This window comes from Anomaloglossus baeobatrachus, chromosome 3, assembly GCF_048569485.1.
Source record: "Anomaloglossus baeobatrachus isolate aAnoBae1 chromosome 3, aAnoBae1.hap1, whole genome shotgun sequence".
NCBI classification, from domain to species: domain Eukaryota; kingdom Metazoa; phylum Chordata; class Amphibia; order Anura; family Aromobatidae; genus Anomaloglossus; species Anomaloglossus baeobatrachus.
Window position 1 is genome coordinate 52676311 of NC_134355.1, and position 12111 is coordinate 52688421.

A 12111-nucleotide genomic window follows, 5' to 3' on the forward strand; every position below is an offset into this window, starting at 1 on the left:
CACATAACCCATAACCAGCAAAACACACAAATGTAACAGGCAACAGAGTCTCACCCTTCCGCTGGCTCACCAGGGATTTAGAATGTCCATGCCTCAGAGGTTCCAGAGCTATTTACTCCAATCCAGCAGCACCCCGCTTTTGGCGGGCACCCACCGAGAAAGGAATAATGCCAGATTTAGGAAGCTGGCTGAGGTCTGCAAAGTCTGTAACAGGTGACTGAACTGTCCCAACCTGAGTGTCCTCCTTAGGTAGTCCTGGTATGATGTTACAATCCTGGCAGCCGGAGATGAAATCCCTAGGCTGTGGATATGGTCTCCAACCAGAACCGGAGTCCCTAGATTGAAGCTATAAGATATCCTGATCCTCTAGTCAGCTCCTAAGAGCTCCTGATCCTCTAGTCAGCTCCTAACAGCTCCTAAGAGCTTAGACTGGATCCATTAGCATCCATCAACAACCTTCATCAACCTGGTGGCTTCAAGAAGTCCATCATTTAAGTCAAATGAAGTCCATCATTTAAATGAACATTATCCAAGCAGCTTGAGATTCATCCAATGGGAGAGGCGATCTTGTCCAACCAATCGATGAGGACGCAGTGTATCCAAGTGAATGGAGAAGAGTTTATTTTTCTAGTAAGGGTACTGTGTCTGGTATTGTAACTTGTATTACATATAAATAAGCTACATTAAGAGGCGCAACCCAAGGATAAACCCACTAAAAGGATGTTTCCATCTTTACAGATTATCATCAATCCATGGGATAGGCAATACCTTCCCAATTGGTGGAAGTGTGACTGCTGGGACCTTTACCGATCATGAAAACAGTGCTCTGAATAGCCCGCATGTGCACCCCCGCACCATCCACGAGAGAAAGAAAAGCAAAGAACTTGGCTTTATCCAGTGGTTCCCTAGAGAATGACTGGTGCAGAATTGCCCATGCCTGGTAATCGGTCCATTCAGGCAGGGCACTTCAGAGCCCCGTTCTTTGAAACATAGTGTCACACGGTGGTTGGCTCTAAACTTGCCGAGTGTCATGGCGGCACCTGACACGCTACACTATGCCTCCTTTGGTGCTTCTGAGTTACACAGACAGGCCTGAGCATCAACCAGCTGTGCTCTCATTTGTGATCGGGCTTGCAGGAGTTAATCTCTGCTACCCTGCTGGTTACCTCTTGAATTACCTGTTGTGGGAGACCTATCACAGCCACTCTCCGTCTTTTTAGGATGGTGGAGCCTGTCTCCCCATGCTGACTATAGCTTTTGCTAAACCGGTCCGTGTGCTGTTGCATCCCAGTCTTGCTGGTGATTGTATTTCTTTGTGCGTGAAGTTGTTGTGGCGTTCTCCCGTTGTCTTGTTGTTTCCTCCCTGCTCTTATTTTCCTCGTAAGCTCTTTTTCTCTTATACCTCTGTGTGTGTGTGTGTATGTGCCGTGAGATAGAGATTCGGTTTTTAAGGTTTTCCTATTTGTATTGGCTTTATCACTCATACCCCCAACCCCTGGGGAGGGCCGGGGTAGAACATTAGAGCTAATCAGGAGCAGGGCAAGGAAGTCGGCCCAGATATCCTCACCATCAGAGGTAACTCTGGGATTAGGGTTAGCTTGGGTCCCCTAGCGTGAGGGCCAGTCTAGGAGAACCTGCCCCCTGCCCTCCACCCACACCGTGACACACAGGGGGTGCCAGAAGTCAGACACACACATCAATCAGTAAGTTACCACCTATACTGTTGATAGGTGAGAACTTATAAAAATGCAAATAACCCTTTACAGAACTTGACATGATCTCCCTAGCACTACAGTACCTCCGTACACCCGTGTTTTCCGTTTCTGACGAAAACTAACAAGTCTCCAAAAAATGTATGTGAGTGGCAATAAATGCCTCCGCACTTGGACTATATGTTTGCTACTGTGATGGTAGGATCTATCTTGACTCCATTTTGAGTGAGTGTACATATATTTCTTCTCTTTGTGTAATGGAGTCCACTGTTTACTTTAGATAAGAACCACATGTGATTTCTTTGTTTAAATTGAAACTTAAGAGAAGCTCAGGAATGTGAAACTTAAGACGTGTATGTCATACCCTGACTCTCAAAGTGGGGTGTAAAAGATACGAAGATTTAGCCAATAGGATATATAGGTTAATGCCAGCATTATGTAAGCGATAAGCTGAGCCAATTACGATGCTACAATGTAAGTCCAAGAAATGGCTAGAAACGGTAACTGAGTGCCGATCATATAATAAGCACTTTTTTTTTTAGACAAAGAAGAGCTGCTTTGATACATGACTGTCTCAGCGTGGCTTTCTACGCATGTACATAGAAAGGGTTATAAATCCGCACTGCGATAAAATTCAGTGTGAAGTTTAATGACTTATTCGTTAACGCGTTTCAAAGCCCTAAAGGCTTCTTCTTCAGGTAAAATCATATACTCATGTTGGTCCTGAAGAAGAAGTCTTGAGGGCTTTGAAACGCGATGACGAATATAGCATATTAAACTTCGCACTGATTGAAGTTTATGGCAGCGTGGATTTATAACCCTTTCTCCTGCACGATTGGTTGATTTCCACGTGGGTTCCTGTGGCGGCCATACATGCAGTTACAGTGGTTGTGACTCTCACAACCACATTAGGTGAGCCTTTCCCAGACCTCCATTTGATTGTTACATATTGGATAAGAGCCTATTTGCGTGATTATCTCTTTCCAGCTACATTTGTACGTATGCTCGTAGTGTCTGTGATTTAATCTGGAGCAGGCACAGTCTCATACGTCCCACTACTGACTAGTGGTTATGCATGTGTGGGGACAATTAGAATTTTCAAAGGCCGATAGTTTTGTTCTCTGGAAGAAAAGTCATAGCCAGAAGATTCTGGTAGTGGCTCTCTTCACATGTCCAGTAATCATCCATTAGAACAGAACAAGCAGCAATCCGTAGACAAAAAAGTTGTCCAGAATCAATTTTTTGTACATTTTTAGATAATTGATTTCAGCTGGATCGGTTTTATTAAAATTGAAGTCTATGGAGAATGGATCCGTTAATTAGCCATCCATTTTTCTTTCATTTATAAAGGATTAGATTTTTACTCACTGGATCACTTTCAAGCTCGTTGCCTTGGAGTAACCCTCGACTCTGCTCTATCCTTCAAGCCACACATCCAAGCCCTCTTCACCTCATGCAGACTACAACTCAAAAATATCTCACGGATCCGTGCTTTCCTTACCCAAGAATCAGCAAAAACATTAGTGCATGTCCTCATCATCTCCCGCCTCGACTACTGCAACCTCCTGCTCTCTGGCCTCCCTTCCAACACTCTTGCACCCCTCCAATCTATCTTAAACTCTGCGGCCCGCTTAATCCACCTCTCCCCCCGCTATTCCCCAGCCTTGCCACTCTGCCAATCCCTTCTCTGGCTTCCCATCGCCCAACGACTCCAGTTCATAACATTAACCATGACATACAAAGCCATTCACAACCTGTCTCCTCCTTACATCTGTGACCTAGCCTCCCGTGTACCTACCTGCATGCAACCTCAGATCCTCACAAGATCTCCTTCTCTACTCCTCTCTTATCTCGTCTTCCCACAATCGCATACAAGATTTCTCCCATGCTCCCCCCCCACTCTGGAACGCACTACCTCAGCATATCAGACTCTCCCCTACCGTGGAAAGCTTCAAGAGGAACCTCAAGACCCACCTCTTCCAACAAGCCTACAACCTACAATAGCTCTCAGTCCAGTAGACCACTGCGCAACCAGCTCTGTCCTCACCTATTGTACCATCACCCATTCCCTGTAGACTGTGAGCCCTCGCGGGTAGGGTCCTCTCTCCTCCTATACCAGTCTGTTTTGTACTGTTAATGATTGTTGTACGTATACCCTCTTTCACTTGGAAAGCGCCATGGAATAAATGGCGCTATAATAATAATAAAAAATAATAATAATAATAATAATAAATGGAAGAGAAATAGCAATCTGTTAACAAATCTGTTTTCCATTGACTCCAATGTTGAAAAAAACAGATCCAGTTAAAATCAATTATTTACAAACGGACAAAAAAAATAGAGTCCGTACAACTGTTTTGCCAATGGATTGGTCCGGGATCTGTTGCAACAGATGATTACTGCAAGTGTGAACTTAGGCTTAGAGGACACAGGGACACTTGTCCGAGTGTGGACAAGTGATCGAGTCATGTAGAGGAGTTGGTTGGTCTAAGGATTGAGTCGCTGCTGCAATCTCTCGGTTACTGCACCAGTACTCTTTGCAAATTTCTTATTTTCCATTTCTTATTCTTATTCTAGTTTTTCATCTAATGAAACACTTAATACTAAATGCCTACTGTAAAAATATATAAGGGAAAGCCCCCGACCAGCAGCGAGCCCTCGCTCTCCGATCTCACATTAACAGCTTCTCTTTGATGCTATCACTTGGGAATGTACGGGCTGAAAGCGAAAGACGTCTAAACTCATGGCTTTATATAATAATAATAATTAATAATTTTATTCATTTATATAGCGCTATTAATTCCATAGCACTTTACATACATTGGCATATATATTTACATACATTGGCATATATATTTACATACCTCTGTTAATTGAAGATTAACTCCTTCAGTACTTATTTCCAAATATACAATACTACGAATTGAATACAACTTTATGAAGTCCCCGTTTGTTTTTAGCACATGGGAACCACATGAGAAAACACGGTCAACAACCATCAATGTGAACATCCCCGATAATACGCTCGCCATATGTTGTGGTCATCCAGATGCTCCTTGCATTAATGTACTGTAAAGGCAACTGCTATTACACTTTTCCACTTGGCCTCTGGGTACAGCCGTATTTTCAGCAACCACATGTATGTGTATATAGCCATGGATATGTGTAGAGTCTGTATGGCTGAGCTGAACTTCCAAACAATCAGCATCTGTCCCGGACATTGAGACCAAGGAGGTAGAAACACAAGGATAGAACAAATATTCTGATTATTAGACACTAATGACACGATTGACGCCAGGGAAAAGTGTGAATGAATGGTCAGGAGAACATTATACCGAAATGCTTCTCTACAGGCTATGCTTACTACTATCTTAAAAGAACAAGTTCACACCCGTACTTCTACATCGAGTCAAGAGTTTAGTCACTTTGGATGGCAAGCAGAACATTGGGTGTCACACTATTCCTGTAGTCGAGATGTCGGAAACATGGATGGACTTCATTTTAAGCCAGTAGGGTCCATCTGACCATTCGGATGTCATATGACAAATTCGGCATAGTGCTAATGTTTCTATTTTTGAGCAAACCCTTAAAGAGATGACTTAAGAAGTGGTCTACATAGAGATGCCTCCATGGCTTTTAACAGACGAGTATTGTGGCAGGTAAATCCATGACAGGCTAGTTGGGTAGTCGAACATCTTGTAATCGTCACTGATAATAGTCACAGCTGTTGGTCTTGGATCTACCACCATTAGATGTCACGGAAGAACCATAATAAAGGACCTTGGCCAGAGTAGTCATGGGTTCTTCTATCATGTGCAAAGGCAAATCCATTACAAAGCTACTTCCCATGTGTTGCAGACAAGAAGAAGCCTTAACAATTGATATGAACCATACTAGAACACACCGGATACCACACCGGACCAGTGTAGTTCAGAGCATTACATTACCAATTATCAACCACACATCCCAAGCATGTTGTACATTACCAGTATGTGACCCATTCCCCATACCCCACAGCTTTGTGGCCCTTGTTATCACAGCCGTCTCAGCCGGCATCATCCTATTCTCTTCCTTCTTTATAAGAGTCATGTTTCAGGGCTTATTAATGAGTTTACGTGGACTCATTGGGTGGCTACCTTTGTGTGGCCTCAAACATTTTCCTTCCTTCTACTCAGGATTAATTTGCATACCTTTTCCAGGGAACATCTTCTATATGCATAAAAAGAAAAGATGCAGCCAAAAAAGGATTCCTTCACGGATGGGTGCAAGTCTCAAAAGAATCAACCTAAATTGCCAAATCGTCAGCAAAAAAAGATAGCAGCACCCCAAAATGGAAGAAAACTGTGGTTTATTTAGAAATGCTACATTTTAACTCCTGCATGGAGCCATTATCAAGCACATGTGTCTATAGAAGCTCCTCGACTTCAATGCCAAATATGTGACAAGATCCCAATCTACAAGCAGTTTGTAGGTTCTCCATGTTTGTGTGGGTCTCTCCGGGTGCTTCGGTTTCTTCCCCCACTCCGAAGACATACTGATAGGGAACGAAGATGGTGATGATAATATTTGTATAGTGCTGTGGAATATGATAGCTCTATATAAGTAAAGGAAAATAAAGAAATGGAAAATCTACGATGTACTGTACAATACTGGTGTTTTCTTGTGTCAAAAGGTTCTATGAGCCAGGGTCTAGTGTTGACTTCTACATTTGCACCCCTTGAGAGATTTTCAGAAGATTTCCTTGCAAAATAAGCAACTGCATACGCAAAATGTGAAACCCCTAAAGGTCATCATTGTTAATCATAGTCCTATAAAACTGCAGACATGCAACCAAAGAGGCTCATACCGAGAACAGCTTCTTGCCAATTCTAGAAATACAATCCACGGCAGCCGAAATACAGAGTATGAAGTCTTAATCAAATATTTCCTTAATTCTGTTCTTATAAACTAAGGTTGCGGAGAAGATGACAACAATAAAACCTACGAACGTCTCTCAGCTCTTTCATAACTTCGTACAAAGTTCCTTGTCTTAACAAGAAAGAAATGTATTTCTCAATCACCGTTATTTTTGATGATCTTGTCTTTGCTGCAAGCATTGCGTAACGGAGCTGTGGTTTATGATTTAAGAGATATCTTCATGTTTAGTCTTGGGTGCAAGACTAGACTTTCATCCACTCTAAAAATATTATGGTTTGCTTTAATACAAGCGATACAAGCAATTGACGCTTACGGCAGAAAGATTTACGTAAAGGCAACATTTCTGAAATCCAACCTGGGTCTTAGATCATTCACCTGGGTTCAGTTTGGTTGAAGCATTACAATTATACTTTCAAATTCAGGAAAAATGACTCTTGGTTTCTCCTGTGGCTCACAAAATTAAAATATAGGCATAGTAAAATACTAAAAACCACAACTAGAAATGTGTTTTATTACTGGGCCCAATAGAGTGGTTCTGGGGAAAATTCCCTTATGATCTCCTAGTTAGAAAACAAATGGACAAAAATACTAAAACAAAAGTCTTAAAACCTATGGACTAGTCACACACAGGGCCACCAAAGCCTGCGAGACTGAGAAGACAAGAATTGGGCCACGTGATGTTAGATATTATGAAGAACCACTTCTTTTTTTCCGTTTTATTTTCATAGCATCAAGAGGCTTTAATATTGATTTTAATGTTTTGGATGTTAGACTTAAGGCCCCGTCACACACACAGATAAATCTTTGGCAGATCTGTTGTTGCAGTGAAATCATGGACATATTGTTCCATTTGTACATAGCCACAAACCTGGCACTGATTGTCCACAATTTCACTACAACCACAGATCTGCCACAGAGTTATCTCTGTGTGTAAAGTGGGCTTTAGTTTGGATAATCCCCATGTTGTGAACTTCTTGAAACCAGTTTCTTTGGCGGTCTGCTGTGGAGCCCTCCTAAAATGACCAAGGTGTTGGAGGATGATGCAAAGTCTTTCACTGAAGGAAATGGTGCCCCTGCCAGTCTTTGTTTTCAATGATGGTTCCTCAGAGGTGTGGCTAAGTCTTACTTTTCCAAAAATATAGACTTGGTTTGTTGCACTAAACTGGTATCTAAATACCACGGTGAAGGGGTGCCCCCTTTCCCCCCTACTTTATGTCCTGGTTATGGAACACCTTGCCGTGGCCATCATAAACAATTCCAGTATCCACGGGATAGGGGTGGGGGGTGGGGAATGCAAGGCAGCTCTTTACGCAGATGATCTACTTCTGTTCATTTCACAGCCTCGCCTTTCCTTCCCCTCACTTATTCAAGAGTTTGAAAAATTCAGTCACCTCAGCAACTTTAAGGTCAATTACTCCAAATCCGAGGCATTAAGCATATCTCTCCCTGATGCTGAGGTGGATCATATCAAGAAAAATTTCCCCTTCAAGTGGCAGGACTCCGCCATTACTTACTTAGGGATAACAGTCCCCATGGATCTCTCAAAACTATATCAGCTTAACTACCTTCCCCTTCTCAACAGAACAAGAAAGGATCTTACCTCATACAATAGTAAAAGACTATCCTGGTTTGGACGAATAAATGCTATCAAAATGGACATTTTGCCTCGCTTTTTGTACTTGTTCCAGACGGTCCCCTTGGTTCCTCCTGCGGCCTTTTTCTCCAGCCTGCAGTCAGTTATCACGCGCTTCGTGTGGGGAGGTAAGCGCCCGAGGATAGGCTTCACTACCCTTTGCAGACTTAAAAGCCAGGGGGGGGGCTGGATTGCCCAACCTTAAACTCTATCATAAAGCGGCTCTACTGATGCGATTACTAGATTGGCAATATCATGGGGCCACAAAGCAGTGGGTAAGCCTAGAAGAAATGGACCACGAGATCCCCTTGCGTTACCTTCCTTGGATTAGCTCGGGCTCCAGGGGCCAGCCTCTCTCTGAGGCTGATCTCTTGAGGGTGACATTGAGGACGTGGGATTTAGAAACCAAAAGGGGTCATCTGTCCAGGGGGCGCGGTCCCCTCTCCCCTATCTTTTCAAACCCAGATTTTGCCCCAGCAGTTGGGGCCGATGTTTTCCTGTGCCGGAGGAGGAGCGGGGACGAGCGCTTCTTTCACATACTCCAGGGATCCCCATTGCCCACATACGACTTTCTCTCTGCCTCTGCCTTGGGAGGGGCCATACCCTGGTTTGAATACTTCCAGATCAGGTCTTTCTTGACCGGATCAGGCCGGGAGGCACTTTATGCTGCCTCCCCTCCTCGTTTGAAAAGCTCTTTCTTTTAGAAGAGGCTCCGGGACATACCCTGTCCCTTATCTATAACCTTTTGATCCAGAAGGGGGATGTGGATGAGCTCAAATTTGTGAGGGGATGGAGTAGAGACTTGGGCGTGACTATCCGGGTTGAGGAATGGAGGACTGCTTTTCTTTTCACTCACAAATTTTCTAGGGCTTGTTCGGTCCAGGAAAAGGGTTATAAAATTCTCACCCGCTGGTACCGCTGCCCTCATGCCCTACACGCAATCTTCCCTTCAGTGTCAGACAGATGTTGGCGGTGTAATCACGAGAGGGGGATATGTTGCATATATAGTGGAGCTGTAGCCTCATTAAGCCTTTTTGGAGTGGGGTCTTCTCGGCATACAATAGCATTAGTGGGGAGGCCCTCTCTGGTTCTCCACAAATCGCTCTCTTATCTATCCTACCGGGGTCTGTGAAATCTCAGAAAATGGGACTATTGCGGTTTTGCCTAGCGGCTGCCCGAGCCGTGATCCCCAGACACTGGAGGTCAACCCGTGCCCCTGCCTTGGATGAGTGGCTTGAGGAGATGGCCTCCCTTTACAGAATGGAGAGTCTCACTGCTGAAATTCAGGACGCTACTGAAAAATTTATTAAGATCTGGAGTCCCTGGGTCATGTTTTTGGATTCTCCGGACTTCAGGTCCCTCTTTGGGGCGAGTTGAGACTCTACCTAGATTTTCCCTGCTAGTTATTCCCGGCCCTTTCTTGCCCTTCCCCATGATCCTTTTCCCCGTCATCATTCACTTTGTCTACTTCCCTCTTTCTTTCTTTTCCTTCGACTGACCATTATGTGCCTCTATGGTATGAATGGTAAATCTTTGCTGTATATGGTATAGTTTATGGATTTTATACTTTTATAATGGTTCAAGACAGAATGATATAAATGTTGTTAAATGTTCTTTATTGTAACAAACTGTATATGGCTGCAACCATGCAAAGCCTTTCATGTTTCATTGCATTCTGCATTCTTGTTTTTTTTGTTTTGTCTCTATTTGGGGGCTTGCCTTGGTCTGCAGCCCTGCTTATTGTAACCAACCTTAATTTTTCAATAAAAAAGAGATTAAACATAAATACCACGGTGAAGGCACAGTGGCTTGTTGGTACCCCATGTTGGACCATCACCTGGAGCACAAGCAAAATAAAACAACCATCCAGACGCCTACACCTATATCCCTACCTTCCTCACTAAAGCCCCCCGTCACAAATAGCGAGATCGCTAGCGAGATCGCTGAAACGTCACAGGTTTTGTGACGTATCAGCGACCTCGCCAGCGAAATCGCTGTGTGTGACAAGCAGCAGCAAGCAGGCCCGTGCTGCGAGGTCGCTGATCGTGACAAAATGATCAGGACCATTTTTAGCTTGTTGGTCTCCCGCTGTGCAGCACGCATCGGCGTGTTTGACGGCGGGAGACCAACGAGCGTCAGTTCTGAGTGTGCAGGGAACCATCGTTACACGGGTCGCTGGTCGCTGTGGAGATCTGCCTGATTGACAGCTCAACAGCGACCATGTAGCGATGTACCAGCGAACCCTGCCAGGTCTGATCGCTGGTGGGATCGTTGGTACATTGCTATGTGTAATGGGACCCTTAAGGTACCATCACACATAACGAGATCGCTAGCGAGATCGCAGCTGAGTCACTATTTCCGTGATGCAGTAGCGATTCCGTTAGCGATCTTGTTATGTGTGACACCTACCAGCGATCAGGCCCCTGCTGTGAGATCTCTCTAGTCGTTGCAGAATGGTCCAGGCCATTTTCCTCAAAGGCGATGTCCTGCTGGGCAGGACACATCGCTGTGTTTGACACTGTGTGACAGGGCCACAGTGACTGCTGAGATCGTTATACAGGTCGCTACTGCGATCTGTATCGTTCCAGCATCGCTGGTAAGATCTGACTGTGTGACATCTCACCTGCGACCTCCCAGCGACTTACCTGCGATCCCTATCAGGTCGCATCGTTTTCGGGATCTCTGGTAAGTCGTTGTGTGTGACTGAGCCTTTAGGCTTTACTTAACACATGCAGATTAAAATGCAAAAGTAGTGTCTATAAACAAGATTTCCTTTAAAAAGGGCAAAGCTGTTAAAAAGGGTTAGGAAGCGAGCAACACCTTTCTGATAGAAACTGACCCAACCTAGCCATGTTAAAGGGATCCAGTCATCTGATTTATGCTCCCTGAACCATGTATCAGACACTGTGTTATAATCTTCACATTTCAGAAAAAAACATACTTTGAAAAGCCATCTGGGGACATGTGTCTCGCCTAACTAGTCTAAAGCCGGTCCCTGATGGCTTCCCCCAGCCCCACTCTCCATACCAATGGGTCTCTCCCAATACACACACATATGTGGAGACCTGTCAGACTAGGGGAGTCGGGTGGTAGGAAGCCATCGAGCAGAGGCAAATTTAGGTTTTCCGGTACCTGAGTCAAGAATTCTGTTTGCCTCCCCTCCCACCACATACGGTTTTATGGTTTGAGTAGTCATCATGTGACCACAAATTCATATGCGATTTGCACACTTACAGTTATGTGCCGAAGAGCTGCTTTTCATAATTCTCTTAGTCTTCAGTGTGGAAAACAACAGCTCTTGCTTCATACAGAGAAGCAGGAAGAACAGCTAGATGTCACATAATCAGGAGTATGAGGATAGCATATGAATGGAGTGGCCACGTGATGACTGCTGAAAAAAACAAGCAGAGCTGAATCCTTACAGTGAGTATATTACACGCTGTTAGGATTGGGCATGCTACAGTTGTTTATTTTATAAGTAAAGGGCTTTTCCAGGTTTTCCAAGTCTGCACTCCTCACATGGTACACTTTTTGGATTCTCCTACACCGGCACAAGAATGGACAGTCATGTGGGTGCAAGACTGTGATTTACATATCCGGTCATATTCCAACTAGACGTGTCCAGTATCGCTCAAGTAACTTGTTTTTTCCAGACCAGGCATGTCTAGTTGGCACGTGACTGAACGAATGTAAATTGCATACTTGCGGTTTCGTGACAGCCCACTCTCACCACCGGCACCAGAGAATTATGACAGCGTACAGTGCGCACACTGTGAGAATTGAGGAGTCTGCAGTCAAATACAGTAATTACAGACTTTCACCAAAAACTAAGATAATCCCTTTAATGCT

At 44.2% G+C, this 12111-nt stretch overlaps 1 protein-coding gene across 1 annotated transcript in view; it reads right to left on the bottom strand.

Annotated features, from left to right (window-relative positions):
* Positions 1-12111, bottom strand: part of THADA (THADA armadillo repeat containing) — a 906435-nt gene that overhangs the window by 62633 nt on the left and 831691 nt on the right.